The 18821-nt window shown below is 37.4% G+C and overlaps 1 protein-coding gene across 1 annotated transcript in view; it reads right to left on the bottom strand.

Annotated features, from left to right (window-relative positions):
• The window catches only part of NFAT5 (nuclear factor of activated T cells 5), a 149152-nt gene that overhangs the window by 105256 nt on the left and 25075 nt on the right, over nt 1-18821 (bottom strand). The window lies entirely within an intron of this gene.

The raw sequence follows: 18821 nt of genomic DNA, 5'->3' as shown, positions 1-18821 counted from the left end.
AAAATAGGGTGAAGTGAGACATCGGACAGTGTAAGACATGAAAAAATAATAATAATTTATAAATTATCAAGGGTATATGAGGGAGGAAAGGAGGGGGAAAATGAGGAGCTGATACCAAGGGCTCAAGTCGAAAGAAAATGTTCTGAAAATGATGATGCCAGCAAATATACAAATGTGCTTGACACAATGGATGCATGTATGGATTGTGATAAGAATTGAACAAGCCTCCAATAAAATGATATTTTAAAAGAATTACTGTAAAGCTGCAATAATCAAAACAGCATGATTTTTAAAATATATATATATAAATCATTTTATTAGGGGATCTTACAGCTCTTAGGAAGATTCTATTGTAAGAACAAAGAGATTAACGGGAACTCACAACAAAAACCTCACTACCACTGAATTCATGCCAACTCATAGGAACCCTATAGAATGAAGTGGTAGAACTGCCCCTTTGAGTTTCTGAGACTAACTCTTTAAGGAGTAGAAAGTCTTGTCTCTTTCTCACATTAATGGGGACAGAATAGAAAATTCAGAAATAAATTTCTTCTATGGTCGTTTAATTTGTGACGTAAGTGCCAGCAGAGTCCACTAAGGAAAGGAAAATGTCCTTCACTAATAGTGCTGAACTAGATGGCCATCTTGGGGAGTGGAGGGGATCTCAAGTTAACCTTACACAACACATAAAAATTAACTTGTAATGGTTTATAGAACTTACTATAAAACCTAAAACTATAAAGAAAATTAACAGACTATCATATGATTTATGGTAAAGATATTTTTTAGACAAAAATTAAAAGGCAAGCCTAGACTGGTAGACATTTATCAGTGGAAGAATAGTTAGGATTTTAAAAGAAGTCCTACACCTCAATAACAAAAGTACAAACAACTCAGAAAAAAATGGACAAAATTTGAACATACACCAAGAAGGCCAAAAAGCAATAAACCAGAAAGTGCTCAGCACCAGGGAAATGCCAATCAAAACCACAATGTAGTACCACTACATAATACCTCTCCAGAAGAGCTTAAAGACAGATAATGTTAGATGTTAGTAAGGAGTTGAACAATGTAAACTTATATATATATTATTGGTGAGAATAGAAAATCATGTACCCACTTCAAAGACCAGGCATCACTGAAGGCATTGATGAAAAATAAGGGTCCAGAAATTGACAGAATATCAACTGACATGTTTCAACAAACGGATGCAGCAATGGAAGTGCTCATTTGTCTATGCCAAGAAATCTGGAAAAGTTACCTGGCCAACCAACTATAAGAGACTTAAATACATACTTATTCTAAAGAAAGGTGATCCAACAAATGCATAAAGTATCCAATAAGATCATATGTAAATAAAATTGGTCCAAGATAATTCAAAAACCGTTTCAAGGGTACATTGACAGAACTACCAGATATTGAAGCCAGAATCAAAAAAGGAAGTGAAAGAAGGGATATAATTGCTGATAACAGATGGGTCTTGGCTGAAATTATATTAATTTTTTTAAAGGCAATACTTTATACTAGTAAAAGTACAAGGCAGAGGGTACTGTTTACCCTCTACCATCAAAGCAAATCCAATTCATAGTCATCTTATGTAGGATTTCCCAGGTTGTAAATCTTTATCAAAGCAGATAGTCTTATCTTTCTTTTGCAGAGTGGCTGGTGGATTTGAACTGCTAATCTTATAATTAACAGCCCAACTTATCATCCACAGCACCACCAGATTCTTATTAGTACTGCCAAACCAAAACAAAAAAAAGCCTTTTGCCAATTAGTCAATTCTACTTATAATGACCCTATATTGCATTTCTAAAGCTGCAAATATTTACAGGAGCAGATAAGCTCATCTTTCTCCTGTAGAGCAGCTAGTGGTTTTAAACCAACCAAGCCATTAGACCCCCAACACTTATCTAAATGTTGCCATGAGGGCTCCTTATGTTAGAAAAGTTTTGGAGACAGTAGATATCAAAATCACTTAAATTTTGTACATGCTTTATACTAGTACTTATACTTTTATATATTTACAATAAAATAGTATACAAGGATAACAAAATTGTAAACATACTAAGTATTATCAACCTCACTGCAATTGAATCCCTGCTGACTCAGCAACTCTACAGGGCCAGGGAGAACTGCCTCTATGAGTTTCTGAGACTATCACTTTTTTTAAAAAATCATTTTATAGGGGGCTTGTAAAACTCTTATCACAATCCATACATCCATCCATTGTATCAATAATCACATTTGTAACCACCATCATTCTCAAAATATTTTCTTTCTACTTGTGCACTTGGTATATCAGCTCCTCATTTTTTCCCCTCCCTCCCCGGCCCCGACTCCCTCATGGACCCTAGATAATTTATAAATTATTAATTTGTCATGTCTTAACTGTCAGGTGTCTCCCTTCACCCACTTTTCTGTTGCCCTTCCCCCAGGAAGGCTATATATAGATCCTTGTAAACAGTTCCCACTTCTACCCCACTTTCCCTCCACCCTACTGGTATTGCCACTCTCACCACTGGTCCTGAGGGGTTCATCTACCCTGGATTTCCTGTTTCCAGTTCCTATCTGCACCAGTGTACAGCCTCTGGTCTAGCCGGATTTGTAAGGTAAAACTGGGATCGTGATAGTGGCGAGGGGTAGGGGGTGTGGTGGAGATGAAGCATTTAAGAACTAAATGAAAAAAAAAAAACTAAATGAAAGTTGTATGTTTCAACGTTGCTACACTGCACCATGACTGGCTTGTCTGCTCCCAGCGAGCCTTCTGTATGGGATGTCCAGTTGCTAACAGATGGGCTTTGGGTCCCCACTCCACACTCCCCCTCATTCACAATATGATTTTTTGTTCTCTGATGCCTGATACCTGATCCCATTGACATCTTGTGGTCACACAGTTTGGTGTGCTACTTCCATGTGGGCTTTGTTGCTTCTGAGCTAGATGGCTGCTTGTTTATCTTCAAGCCTTTAAGACCCCAGATGCTCTATCTTTTGATAGCTGGCACCATCAGCTTTCTTCGCCACATTTGCTTATCCACACATTTGTCTTCAGCGATCCTGTCCGGAAAGTGAGCATCATGCAATGCCAATTTAATAGAACAAAGTGTTCTTGCATTGAGGGAGTACTTGAGTGGAGGTCCAATGTCCACCTGCTACCTTAATACTAAACCTGTAAATAACTATACATAGCCCTATTTCCCCATCATCATATAAATATATTTACATATGGACATGCCTGTATTTAGACCTCTATAAATGCCCTTTGCCTCCTAGTTCTTTGCTCTATTTTCTTTTACTTTCCTCTTGTCTCACTATCATCCTCAATCTTCATTTGGGTTTCAGTAATTCCTCTTGGTTACATTGCCCTTGATCAAGCCCTACCAGGTCTCTTACACCCTCCTTGCCACCGATTTTGGATCACTTGTTGTTCCCTTGTCCCTGGGTTTGTTAACACCCACTTCCTTCCCCCACTCCCTTTCCCATGTCCCCCAACCATCGGTCCTGTTGTTTTCTCCTCCAGATAGTTTATCCCACCTATCTTATCTAGATAGACCTGCAGGAATAATAATATGCACAAAAAATGAGACAGAACAAAACAAAGCAACAAAATAAAACAAACCAATGACAAAAAAAAAGAGAAAAGCTTGTAAATAGTTCAAGGTCTGTGTTTTGACCTCTAAGAGTGTTTTCTGATTGGGGGCCACGCCCTGGCCCCAAAGGGACTGTAACTAAAAGAGAACAGAAAGCCCTGTCTTTCTCCCTCAGTGCAGTTGGCGGTTTTGACTGTAATACTTTGTAGATCGCAGCCCAACACGTAACCATTACACCACCAGGACTCCTCTAATATTGATATTATCAATAGTGGTAAAATAAGTAAATATGCACATCTATATTATAAAATGATGTAAACATGCAAAATAAAGGCAGATCCATTTGGATTTTTACAATATAGCTACAACATTGGCAAGTCAAGGAAGCAGGCTATATGAATAGCAAAGACTACAAGGAAGAACAAAATGTTCTAGAATTCAGTATGTGACAATTGTACAACTCTTCTTGATACTACTGAATTTCTGAATGTATCCATGTAGATGAAGTGGTAATAAAACTTTTTAAAAACTACATATGAGAACTATCTAAAAATTTTTAAGTACCTTATATACTCATGTATAAGCTGAGTTTTTCAGCACATTATACAGCTTTTGTGGTAAATATTTTAGGTGCCTCAGCTGATATTTAGGTCGGCTTATACTCAAGTATATATAGTAAGCAGGCTACAAACAGCATAGACATCTCATTATGTAAAAAATATATAAATACACACATGCAAAGTCAAAAGTACTAGTGCTTTATGAGAGAATTTGTATTTTTCATGTATTATTTTTATATTGTTAAATTTCATAGTAAGCATGTTAACCCTTTATAATAAAAGTAAAGCTAGTTATATTTATTAAACTAGAGTGGCATCCAAAATAAACTAAGAAGAAAACAAGCAGACTACAAAATTCAGTGTCAGCCCATTTTAGGAAAACACAGACACACAACACAAAAACATTTTAAGCAGTTACTTCTATGTAGTATTAATATCATTTACTGCTTTATATTTCTCATAATGACCTAATATTTTTATAAGCCTGTATAATTTATAATATTAAAAATTGGGATTTTCAATGTTTTAAAATTCTGTTTAAAACATTTTATTTATTTTTGAAATCATTTTATTGGGAGCTTTTACAGGTATCAAAACATTTCATAGTTCAATCACATCAAGCTGTACAATTGCTACCACAATCAATTTCAAAACATTTCTTTCATCTTGAACTCCTTAATATCAGTTCCCCTTTATCTCCTCCCTCCCTCTCAGAAACCTTTTATAAATTTTCCTTTTATTTTTTTTCCTTATCTTACACAGTCCAATATATCCAATCACATACAATTCTGTTATTCGATCCCCTCAAGTGGGGTTATATATCATCACTCATCAATGCTATCTGCCTACTCCACCTCTTCCCATACCCTCAGGGAACCATTACTCCTATAACTATTTCTTAAGGGTTATCAATCTTGGATTTCATGGACCAAATGATCTTAAATATATAAATGAACATATTCAAATCTAACAAGATTTATGAGGTAAATCAAAAATCATAATAGGGGAGGAAATATTAAAGAACTAAAGGATAATTATATGGCTCATAAGTCCTGTACCACACCCTGGATTTATCGTTCCTTTTGTGTGGCTCTTCTGAGAGGGACTGTTCAATTATCTTACATTTGGATTTTGAGTATCCACTACATCCACACCCATTCACATTGATTTGGTTGCTTGTTTTTGAACTTCTGATACCTTTTCCCATAGACACCTCATGATCACACAGGCCAATGTGCTTCTTCCGTGTGGGCTTTGTTGCTTCCCTACTATATTGCCTCTTGCTAACTACACTCCCCTATATGACCCCATGCTGTATCTTTTAGAAGTCCAATGTACTCCATTGCACTACAGAGCCGACGCTATATATCTTTTAGTAGCCGGGTACCATCAGCTGTCTTTACCACATGTTCTTATGCAACAATTTTGTCTTCAGTGATGTTGTCAGGGAAGAGAGTATCACACAATGCTATATTATTAGAACAAATCATTCTTGTAAGATTTAAGTAGAGCCCATATATGCATATAGAAAGATGATATCACAAATGATGAGTGACCACCTCTCTTTCAATAGCAGGTGTCTCCTATCAATCTTACTTGATTGTTATAGACCAGAGGTCCGCAAACTTCAGTTCAAGAGCCATGTGCAGCTCTTTTGTTATATATATATGGCTCTAAAATAAAATTGAAAATGAAAAAAAAAAGATTTAAGTAGAGGCCCAAAGTCCATCTGCTTCCTTGTATTTGCTTATATATAATAAATATGCATATATTTGATATATGCACATATATACACATTTTCCCTCTTTAACCATCATTTCTTTTCAACTCTCATTAATTCCTCTCCGATACAATTCAACTGATCAAGCATGACCAGAACACTCAATTTCAGAACACTTACTATTCCCCTGTAAATCATCTTAAATATTCATAATGGGTGAAGTAGAAGATGGTCCACAGAAGCAAAATGGGGAAAGGATAAAATATTAGGAAGGCTGCTCAGTAGTTTAAACTGTTAAATACGAAGTTAGTTTATATGAAGTGTAAATCTCCACCTAATTTACAGGTTCTTTTTTTAATTGTTAAAAAAATAACATCACCCCCAGAAAAGAATTTGTTCCAAAGGACGACATTGACTCTGCAGCCCCGGGAGATGAACATATCTGATCAGAGCACACAGGAGAAGATGAAGGGGCAGGAGGAGAGAGTGGAGCACAGCCTGGCCCACCAGGCCGTGATGATGATGTTCCTGAGTAGAGCAGCCAGTCCACAGAGAGAACAACATGGCTGACCCCACTATGAGAAATGATGCCCCTCAGTGATTAAGGGCGATACAGGGGACAGCACCGGAGACACAGTGTGGGAACTGCACCTGACCTGATCCCACCACACCGAGGCAAATCACTGGGGGAGTGCAGCGGAACAGCAAGGGAATGGAGTGGCAAGGTCCCCAGGGAATGCTGAAAGTGGACTTTGGGGCCAGGGCATGGTGCCCCAACAGACTGGACTGGAAAACGCTCCTAAGGGCCAGCAAACGATCCCTGAACTAACTACAAGCTTTTCTCTTGTGAACTGTTTTGTTCTGTTCTTTGTCAGTGGTTTGTTTTTGTTGTTTTGTTGTCTGGTTGTATACTGTTGCTTTGTTTTCCTGTCTTGTTTTCGTGCATGTTAGTGTCTCCACAGGTCTGTCTGAATAGGACAGGCTGGATGAACTATCTGGAGGAAAAACAACGGGACCGACAGTTCCGGGGGGACTTGGTGTGCGGTGGTAGGGGGGGGTAAGGAAGTGGTGTTAACAAACCCAGGGACAAGGGAAAAACATGGGACCCCAAATGGTAGAGAAGTGGGAGTGGCAGGCCTGGTGGGAAATGATCAAGGGTAAGGTTGCTTAGAGAAGAGGTATACTCTAGCCCAGGTGGCGACGAAGCATGGTAGTAGGGCAGGAGGAAAGTCAAGGGAGATGGAGGAAAGAGCTAGGAGTCAAAGGGCATTCATGGAGGTCTAGACAAAGACATGTACATGCAAATATATATAGGAGGATGGGGAAATAGATCTATGTGTCTATATTTATAGGTCAAGTATTAAGGTGGCGGAAGGACCTTGGGCCTCTACTCAAACACTCCCTCAATGCATGAATACCTTCTTTTATTAAATTGGAACTCTATGATGCTCACTCTCCCGACACAACGGCTGGAGCCAAAGGGGGTGAACAAGTAAATGTGGTGAAGAAAGCTGATGGTGCCTGGCTATCAAAAGAGATAGTGACTGGTCTCTTAAAGGCTTGAAAATAAACAAGCGGCCATCTAGCTCAGAAGCAACAAAGTCCACATGGAAGAACACACCAGCCTGTGTGATCGAGTGGTCCCAAAGGGATCAGTTACCAGGCATCAAAGAACAAAAAATCATATCATTGACTGCACACCTCCATGATAGGATTGCTGAAGACAAATGGGTGCATAAGCAAATGTGGTGAAGAAAGCTGATGGTGCCCGGCTATCAAAAGAGATAGTGTCTAGGGTCTTAAAGGCTTGAAGGTGAACAAGCGGCCATCTAGCTCAGAAGCAAAAAAGCCCACATGGAAGAAGCACACCGGCCAGTGCGATCACGAGGTGCCAAGGGACCAAGTATAAGGCATCATGAAAAAAATATATATATATAAGTGTGTGTATGTATTTGTATATATGTGCATATGTATAGATGCATATGTATATATGTATATTTATACCATATTAAATGTAGGGGGAAGTGCAGAGTGGAGACCCAAGGCCCAAGTGTCAGCCAATGGAGATCCCCTCATAGAGGGGTTTAGGAGAGGAGATGGGTTAATTAGGATGTGAGGTAGTACCGATGAAGAACATAGCTTTCCCCCAGATCCTGGATGCTTCCTGCCCCCACCTACCATGATCTGAATTCTACCTTGCAGGGCTGGATAGGACAGAGGCTGTACACTGGTACATATGAGGGCTGGAGGTACAGGGAATCCAGGGTGGATGATACCTTCAGGACCAAGGGTGTGAGGGGCGATGCTGGGAGAGTGGAGGGTGAGTGGGTTGGAAAGGGGGAACTGATTACAAGGATCCACATGTGACCTCTTCCCTGGGAGAGGGACAGCAGAAAAGGGGGGAAGGGAGACTCCGGATAGGGCAAGATATGACAAAATAACGAGGTATAAATTACCAAGGGCACATGAGGGAGGGGGGAAAAGGGAGGGAGGGAAAAAAAAAAGAGGACCTGATGCAAGGGGCTTAAGTGGAGAGCAAATGCCTTGAGAATGATTGGGGCAGGGAATGTATGGATGTGCTTTATACAATTGATGTATGTATATGTATGAATGGTGATAAGAGTTGTATGAGTCCCTAATAAAATGTAAAAAAAGAAAAGAGGAGAAAAAAATGATTAGGGCAAAAACTGTACAGATGTGCTTTATACAATTGATGTATGTATATGTATGAACTGTGATAAGAATTGTATGAACCCCAAAAAATTGTTTTTAAAAAAAATAACATCACAAAAGAACTGACTTATCTTGAAAATTTAACTTTCTTTGTTCAAAGAGAAATTCAACTTTTCCTCAAAGCAGCAGATTAAGTTAGACTGACATCCAAATAATGTTTAAAAGTATTAGCATAATATAAACCATTTGTGCTATAAACTCCATATTAACCCTGTTAAAGTGAAACAAGGAAAAAGAAATATGAAAGGGATTTCAAAAGTTAGTAGAAAAAAATAAATTGAAAGATAATTGAAGTTTTCCTTCAACTTTTTGAAATCCTTGTGGTTCAACTATTAAAATGCAAAACTAATATTTATATGTCTTGACTATGAATTTCTACTACTGCCAGAGAATTATCTCTAAGTTAACTGAATTACAAATCAGACACAACAGGAGGTAATTTTCCCAAGGTGGACAGCCAACTTTAGGCTCTTCTTCAGATTTGTCCCCAGAACAGGAAAAAGAATACTGAGCCTGAAAAAAAAAAACAGATACCTGGCCAATACAATCAGTAAAGAAGAAATGGCTAGAGGCATTACTTTTTCTTGCATTGGCATGAATTCTTGTTTTCAGACCCAAAGATACTTCGGCACTGTTATTCTTCCTATGATCAGATAAATCAAAAAAACACCCAATGAAAAACAGCCACAGAGAAAGCTAAAGAGACCGCTATCTGTAATTTATTCTGCCTTATTTAAAATAAATACTTTATTTTAAATGAAGGAGCCTTGGTGGTGTAGTGGTTGGGCTACCAACAGCAAAAAGAGCAGTTAGAAACCACCAGCAGCTCCCAGGGAAAAAGATAAGGCTTTCTACTTCTGTAAAGAGTTACAGTCTTAGAAATTCACAGGGAAAGCTCAAACATATGCAACAGAATTGCTGAGTCAAAACAGACTCAATAGCAAAAAAATTTGTTTTTATTTAAAATGTTACACTTTCATTCTTTTTCTAGGACTAATGAAAAATGAAAACAGAAAAAACAATGTATTTGAATTATGGTAAATAATACTGAATATGTATCTGTAGAGCACCAAAAGAATGAATAAACCATATTAGAAGAAATACAACTCTTTAGAAGCAAGGATAGGGAGATTCTGGCTTATTTATTTTGGACAAATCATCAGAAAAGACCAATCACTAGAAAAGAACACTATGTTTGGTAAAATAGTCTGTGAAAATGAGAGAACCTTCAATAACAAAGATAACCACAATAGCCGCAACAGTCGGCTCAAACTAACATACCAACAATCAAGATGGCACTGTACAGGGCAATGTTTGGATAGGTTATATAAGGTCACCGTGAATTGGAGCCAATTTGATAGCAACTAACAATAACAATGTTAAGAGTAAATTAGCGATTATATTCCCTGGGAGAGGGACAGCAGAGAAGGGGTGAAGGGAGACTCCGGATAGGGCAAGATATGACAAAATAACGAGGTATAAATTACCAAGGGCATATGAGGGAGGGGGGAATGGGGAGGGAGGGGGGGAAAAAAAAAGAGGACCTGATGCAAGGGGCTTAAGTGTAGAGCAAATGCCTTGAGAATGATTGGGGGCAGGGAATGTATGGATGTGCTTTATACAATTGATGTATGTATATGTATGGATTGTGGTAAGAGTTGTTTGAGTCCCTAATAAAATGTAAAAGAAGAAAAGAGAAAAAAATGATTAGGGCAAAGACTGTACAGATGTGCTTTATACAATTGATGTATGTATATGTATGAACTGTGAAAAGAATTTTATCAGCCCCAATAAAAAAAAATGATTAGGGCAAAGAAGGTACAGATGTGCTTTATACAATTGATGTATGTATATTATGGATTATGATAAGAGTTGTATGAGTCCCAAATAAAATGTTAAAAAATTTAAAAAAAAAAAGAGTTTTCAATAAAATCTTTAAAAAGAAAAGTTTGCAGGTGGACCAACAAGATTTTGCTACATCAATGTCATATAGACTGTATTAACATATGTATCATTCCAGGAAATAAAAAATAATAATAACAATAATAATAACAGCAACTAATTTAGCTCATGCTAGGTTCTATTCTTCTCTGAACAAATAATCAGAGAAGCTGGCTGATGAAGATCATAGATTACAGCCTTCATTATGGATTACAATTCTTCCCCCCCACCCCCTAGATGAATGCTGTAGAGGTGCATTTTTTTTGGTGCTTTTTTTATTAAACCATTTTATTGGGGTCTCATACATCTCTTATCACAATCCATACATTCATCCACTGTGTCAAGCACATTTGTACATTTGTTGCCATCATTTTTTTGTATCAGCTCATGTTTTTCCCTCCCTCCCCCACTTCTGCCCCTCATGAGCCCTTGATAATTTATAAATTATTATTTTTTCATGTCTTACACTGGCTGATGTCTTCCTTCACCCACTTTCTGTTGTCTTTCTCCTTGGGGAGTATATGCAGATCACTGTGATCGGTTTCCTCTTTCTCCCTCCACCTTCCCCTTACCTTCCTGTTATTGCTACTCTCATTATTGTTCCTGAGGGGTTTATCTGTCCTGGATTCCCTGTTTTTCCAGCTCTTATGTGTACCTGGTGTGGGTGCTTTAGTCTAGCCAGATTTGTACGGTAGAATTGGGGTCATGATAGTGAGGGGTTAGGAAGCATTGAAGAACTAAAGGAAAGTTGTACGTATGTTTCATCAGTGCTATCCTGCACTCTAACTGGTTTTTCTCTTCCTTGTTATCCCTCTGTAAGGGGATGTCCAATTGTCTACAGATGGGCTTTGGGTTTCCACTCTGCACTCCCCCTCATTCACATCAATATGATTTTTTGTTCCAAGTCTTTGATGACTGATAGGCTGATACCTGATCCCACTAACACCTCATGATCACACAGCTTGGTGTGCTTCTTCCTTGTGGACTTTGTTGCTTCTGAGCTAGATGGCCGCTTGATAGCTGAGCACCATCAGCTTTCTTCACATTCGCTTATGCACTCATTTTTGTCTTCAGTGATTGCGTTGGGAAGCAAATCATGATGGAATGCCAGTTTAATAGAACAAAGTGTTCTTCATGGAGGGAGTACTTAAGTGGAGGATCAATGTCCATCTGCTACCTTAATACTTAACATATAAATATATGTACATAGATCTATTTCCCTAATGTTATATATAAATATATTTACATATGTACACGCCTGTATTTAGACCTCTGTAAGTGCCCTTTGCCTCCTAGTTCTTTCCTCCATTTACTTTTACTTTCCACTTGTCCTACTATCGTGTTCGGCCTTCATTCAGGTTTCAGTATTTCTTCTTGTTACATTGCCCTTGATCAAGTCCCACCAGGCATCCTACACTGTCCTTACCATAGATTTTAGATCACTTCTGTTCTCTTGTCCCTGGGTTTAACACCCACTTCTTTCCCCCAACCTCTCCCTCTCCCATGACCCCACAAACCATCAGTCCCATTGTTTTCTCCCCCAGATTATTTATCCCACCTATCTTATCTAGATAAACATGCACAGATAATAAGCAAAAAAAAACAAAAACCAAGACAGAGCAAAATAAAACAACAAAATGACAAAAATTAAAAGCCTATAAATAATTCCTATAAATAGGTCTATTGGTTGATTTTCCGGGATGTTTTCTTGTGGAGTCTGATGGGGTGCCACACCCTGGCCCCAAAGTCTATTTGTAGTATTCCCCCAGGGACTTCATTGCTTTGCTCCCCTTCCTGCTCTGTTGCACCTCCTTAGCCTTTTGCTCTGGTGTGGTGGGGTCAGATCGGGCACAATTCCCACACTATGCCTCCATGTTGTTCCTCGAAGCAGGAGTGGTGAACAGTCTCATCTTTGTCCTGAGAAGCAGGTGGTGGATTTAAACTTCTGATCTTTCAGTTAGCTGCTCAATTCTTACCCTACAGTGCTACCAGTTTTCTTCACCTGGAATAAAATGCCGGGTACTCTACTTCTAAATATCAATCACTAGGGGGAAAAAAGAAATTAATTACTGAATAGTTGATGGAGTACAATTCTACTCTGACACAAGAGGACCACCATGAATTGCAATCAAGTCTGCAGCAACTTATTTTTATGTTCATTAACATCCATGGCCTCTGAAATTTGCAATTATTATCCAGTTAAAGGAGAAATTATCTATTAAAGGGGGGGCATTAGAACTGATTGTGATTATGTATATAACTCTTTTTAAAAGGTATTTAACTATATAAGTATATGATATGTGAATCAAGAAAATTTCTAAAGAAAAAAGAAACCATGCTTGACCAATGGTTACCATGGGTGAAGGAAGAAGAGTTTTTGCTTAAGGGGCACTTAATGGTAGTGGAATAATTTAGAGAAGGATATCAATAACAGTCAGTGTACAACACTAATAGTATAATCAATGGCACTGAATTATACATGTAGAAGTTGTGAAATTGGAGAATGCTCTGTTGTGTGTATTTTTGCCACAAATAAAAAAATTGATTAACAATGAGTACAAGGAAGAAAAAGAGCATGAATAAAGTGCCAATAAAACTTTTAAAAAGGTAGGAAAAGAGAAGTGTCTAAATACAGAGAATGACTTCAAGATAACTGGATCTATTTGCTCAAGGAGCTCTGGGGGTACTGTTGGATGAACATTTCACTGGTATTTTTATTCAAGACTAAAATGTTTTGGATATTCTAATATCCTCAGAGAACAAGGTATAAACTATTTCCCCACCAATTTTCCTCTAATCTTACAATTCCAAATAGATTAAGTTTTCTAAAATAAATGAATAAATAACAAAACTGAATTCACTGCTATCAAGGTGATTCTAACTCATCATGACCTTGCAGGGCAGGATACAACTGAGTTTTCTTCTTGGCAAGATCATAGGACCTAAAAGATAATTTTCCAAGAGAGTTTACTTCTCACAGTTCACTTCTTCCATTCCATTTTACTCATTCAATAAAAGGATACTAAATTTTACTTCTAAATCTATTTTGTTTGAGAGTTTCCAAAACACAATCTGCTTCTATGCTAGTTGACAGGTGGATGTTTCTGATAATGGGCCTTGGAAGCAGAGATATCTCTTATTTTAGTCATAGGTTCCCAAATAATACTTGGCCTGCTGCCCCCTGTTCAGGAGAAGGGGAAAAAAAACAGCACCTTTCTGGCTATTAGAAACTTGCATATTATAACCTATGATCCAAGAAAAAGTGTTGGTATATCTTTTAGCAACATCTCAGGATCTTTCCAGCACCCTCTAGGGCAGGCGTCCTCAAACTACGGCCCACAGGACACATGTGGCCCACCAAGGACATTTATCAGGCCCGCCAGGTGTTTCTGCCCCGTTTTTTTTTTTTAACTTCAAAATAAGATATGTGCAGTATGCATAAGAATTTGTCCATAGTTTTTTTTAAACTATAATCCGGCCCTCCAACGAGTCTGAGGGACAGTAAACTGGCCCCTGCTTAAAAAGTTTGAGGCCCCCTGCTCTAGGGGGTGGCATGAACCACTCTGGTAGTTACTATATGTGACTATTCACACTTCTATATGTGACTATGAGAAGACACATATGAAGTGAAATGCATTTACAGACAAACATAAATAATTGTGTATGCTGAGAATACAATTACTCAGTAGCTACCTTTGCTAGTTCCAGGTTACCTTTCTGATTTTAAGATTAATAATCATCACCTCACTTCTAATGTTTGCCACCCAAAACAGCCCATTCTAATTCCACCAAATAAGGACAGGCAATTCTGATGACAGACTTAATGTTAAGTATTCTGAGAGGTAAGTTAGTTTCTATAATTAGTGAAAAGATTAAGTTTCTAGGTCAGTCATGGGACAGGCCCAGTCATTAGGAAATTACTACTTGGCGCATTAAATGCACCAATCATTTTATATAAATTATCAAAGTAACTAATTTATACCTAGAACACAGTCTATCCATAAAAATGTAGTGTGCATGACATAGTAAGCATTTTACCAGTAATTAAACAACTACTAGTGAAAATTTAGGAGCCCTGGTGGTGTAGTGGATGTGTTTGGTTGCAATCTGCAAGATCAGCAGTCGGATATCATACCACCAGCTGCTCTGTAAGAGAATGATGGGCTTTCTACTCCCATAAAGAGTTAGTTTCAGAAACTCACAGGGGCATACCTTGTCCTATAGGGTTGCTGTGAGTTGGCACCAACTCAATGGCAATGAGAATGAGAATCAGAACTTAGCTTTCACTAAAATGAGTTATATACACAATTCACATCCTTTCATTTATTTCCAACTAAACTTAAAACTTGGACTACAGAAATTATCTTTTTAAAAATCAGTATCCTTTTAAATAGAAAACTTTTTAGTTGAGGACTGTAAGAAGTCAGTGTACACATAAAATAAATGCTATTCTATCACCCAATAATTCTTTTCAACCAGGCTCTTTCATGATAAACTTACACCTAGGTTTGATCTAGCAGGGCCCACCAATGTCTAATTAAATAACTCAATTCAAAGGGAAGTAGGTTTATAGTTTCCATAGCTATAGAAATGTTTCTTACCTCACTGATACAGCTTTTCTTCTTCCTGGTTCTCTGCCACTATTCTGTGACATTTATCAGACAACTATAAATCTCTTTAGACTAACAAATAGAAACATTGCATTTTTAGAAACAACAAAAGGAAAAAACCATATATATTGACAGTAAAAAAAGTCCCAATCTAAATGAGGTATGTGGCTGCTTCAGTTCCCCCACCCCTTCAAAAAAAGTCATCTGTAGAGTATTTTGGCTCATCAAAGTTTTCCTTTTGGTTGTCCAAATAACACACTTTTTATATTTAAGCCTTTCAATTTATATTTAAAGTTAGAGACTTGGGTTTCCATACAGAGTGATGGAAATTCACACTTTATGAAAACAAAACTATAAAATATAATTAAGGTATACTGTTAAATGAGAAAATGTATCCATCTGGCACCACAATTATTTCTGCCTCATAAACTTTACAAAAATATGGATTGCAAATGCTTTGACAATGATGAGCGCAATGAATGTACAAATGTGCTTTACACAATTGATGTATTATGAGATTGTGATAAGAACTGTATGAGCCCCTAATAAAATGGTTTTTTTTTTTAAAAAGAACTTTCCAGGGGAGGGCTAGAGAAATGGAAGCAGTACACCTTTAGAAGTGAACAGACACAGATAAAAAGCTATTTCAAGAAATAATAGCTTCACATTTTGGTATTTTTGTTTCATAAAGTTCCTATGATTTTTGTAGCAAAAAAAAAATTTGCAAAAATAATTCGTAAATCTCATTCTTAAGATAACTTATATCAAAGACAGCCACCACAATAAAAAGTATATAAATAAAATATGTAGTATCTACTTTGTTTTGACAACTCTTACTATACCTCCTTAAACTCTTCCTATGCATTACATCTTATCTTTTATAGGTTTTAGTGAATATAATTCAAATATTAATATTTACCCATTTAGAATATGCAATTCAATCACCTTTTAGTAGGTACAGTTATTGAGTTATACAAGAACAACCCCCATTAATTTTAGACATTTTTATTACCCCCCTAAAAAAATCCCCACATTCCTTAGCTATCACCCTAGCCAGGCCTAGGCAACCACTAATCCATTCTTACTCTAGATTTGCCCGTTAGGACTATTTCATATGAACAGAATCTTTTGTGACTGGTTTCTTTCAATTAGTATAGTGTTTTCAAGGCTCATATTGTAGGATCTATTTGCATTTCATTATTTTTATTACTGATAAAATTATATCCTTATACAGGCATACCACATTTTATTTATCCATCAGCTTATGAACATTTGTGTTATTTCTATCTTTGTTATGAAAAAAATGCTGCTATGAATACTTGTCTACAACTTTTTGTGTAAACAAGTTTTATTTCTACTGGGTATATTATACCTAGGAGTGGCACTAGAACTCTATGTTTAACTGTTTAACGAACTGTCAGATATTTTTACAAACTACCAGCAATGTGTAAGTGTTTTGATTTCGCTACAACTTCAACATTTTTATTACCTGTTTTTATTAACAATGTCTTAAGTTATCTAATACTGTATAACAGATATTCCACAAGTGGTTGGCTTTAACAAAGGTATTCTCTCAGAATTTAGACTAGAAGTGTGAATTCAGAGCACAAGCTCCAGGGGAAGCCTCCTCCTTCTGTTGACTCTCCAGCAGTGGTTCTCAATCTTCCTAATGCCTCAACCCTTTAATACAGTTCCTCATGCTGTGGTGACACCCAACCATATAATTATTCTAATTGCTACTTCATAATTTTCATTTTGCTACTGGTATGAATCATAATGTAAATATCTGATATACAGGATATATTAGGCAACCTCTGTGAAAGGGTTGTTCAACCCCCAAAGGGATTGTAACCCCCCAGGTTGAGAACCGCTGCTCTAGGGGAAAGTCAGTATCTTTTCAGTATCTGTGGCCCCAGTTGCCTGTTGGAAAACTCCACCATGTATTGGTATCAATCTCCCAAGATTCTCTGTGCTGGGTCTCCAAGTCCAAAGGACATTTCTCTGCTTCCGCCTCTACTTTCTTGGTGGTAGCAAGGTCTCCTTTATCTCTGCTTATTTAATCTCTTTTATATCTAAAAAGATACAACCTCAAGATACAATCTAACCTGGGTACAATTAATCAAAAACAACATGCCACTTCCTTAAAGAGGTTGGGAGGAAATGGAGAGCTAAAAATGATGAACACAAGAATGTGCGTATGTTCCATAGTTTATCTGTTTATCCGTTGATTGGCACATAAGTTATTTTTGTCTCTTTGCTATTCTGAATAATGCTACAATGAACATGGGTGTACATGTATCTTATTTCTTTAAGGTATGTATTTGCGTATAAGTGGGAATGCTAGATTGAGTGGTATTTCTGTTTATAACTTTAAAAAAATTTTAAGAGTATGAATTTTTTTCCAGTAGTTTTATAAGAGTTGTACAATCATCACCACAATCACTTCTTGATGGGACTGAACCACTGCAGCATTATTTGTAATAGCAAAGAGACAAAAGCTTAAGTGCCAATCAATCAACTGATAAACAGATAAACTATGGAACATACACATAGTAGAATACTGCACAATTTTCAAGAATAATGAAGATCGTGCAATTGTCTACGTTAACAACACATGGGGACAATTCCATGGGATCACAAAATTGAGGATATTAACATAGTACTGAGAGATAATGACCTAGCCCAAATGACCCAAATTTTAGAGGAACACATTACAATTCATAACGCCATCCCAGTTGGTGTGAAGAAGTATCTCACAATGATTTCATATCCAATTCCCTAATGAGAATACTGGCAAAAAAGAAGACTCCATGGAGATGGACTGACACAGGGGTTCCTACAATGGGCTCCAACAGAGCAACAATTTTGAAGATGGTGCAGGACCAGGCAGTGTTTTGTTCTCTGGTACACAGAGTTGCTATAAGGCAGAACTTATCGACAATAACAAGTGACGCTGACCACCTTTTCAGGTGCTATGGATGTTATTATATATACTTTACTATATCAAAGCCTTTTATTAAAGCATTAAACATTAAAACACATGTATACTTAACAATATTTATGAAAACTAAAGCAATTATAAGACCTAAACAATAGCAATAGCAAAATATAAATAGTATTTTGCTGCCATTAAAGACAATATATAGTTCTAATAAAAAATACAGTCTGACTCTATCCATTTGTTTACATTACCAGTCACCCTAAATGTTTGTCTCATTTAGATAATTTATTTTTAAAAATGTAACCCTATGTTCAAAAATGTCAGTCATAAAAAAAAGACCTTTGGAACATCAGTATCTCATAATTCTGACTGAAGCTACAGCTCAGGGAGAGGGGTGCTTCTGACCAGAAGCAATGGGCAACGAGAGAGAGTGGAACACATCCTCCCCATCAAGCCCTGAGGGCGATATTCTGGCTAGGAGCAGCCAGTGCACAGAGAGGACCATAGGGCCAGCCCCATCATGAAACACAATGTCCCTCAGTGACCCATAGCACTATGGGGGACAACAGTGGAGACACAGTGCGGGAATTGCGCCCAATCTGACCCCACCACACCAGGGCAAAACACTAAGGGCAAGCAACAGAGAAGCAAGGGGAGCAAAGCAACAAAGTCCCTGAGGAATACCAAAAATAGACTTTGGGGCCAGGGAGTGGCACCCATCAGACT

This window comes from Tenrec ecaudatus, chromosome 18 (assembly GCF_050624435.1).
Source record: "Tenrec ecaudatus isolate mTenEca1 chromosome 18, mTenEca1.hap1, whole genome shotgun sequence".
Taxonomy (NCBI): Eukaryota; Metazoa; Chordata; class Mammalia; order Afrosoricida; family Tenrecidae; genus Tenrec; species Tenrec ecaudatus.
The sequence above is the reverse complement of the archived record's forward strand: the minus strand, read 5'-3'. Positions and strand labels throughout refer to the sequence as shown.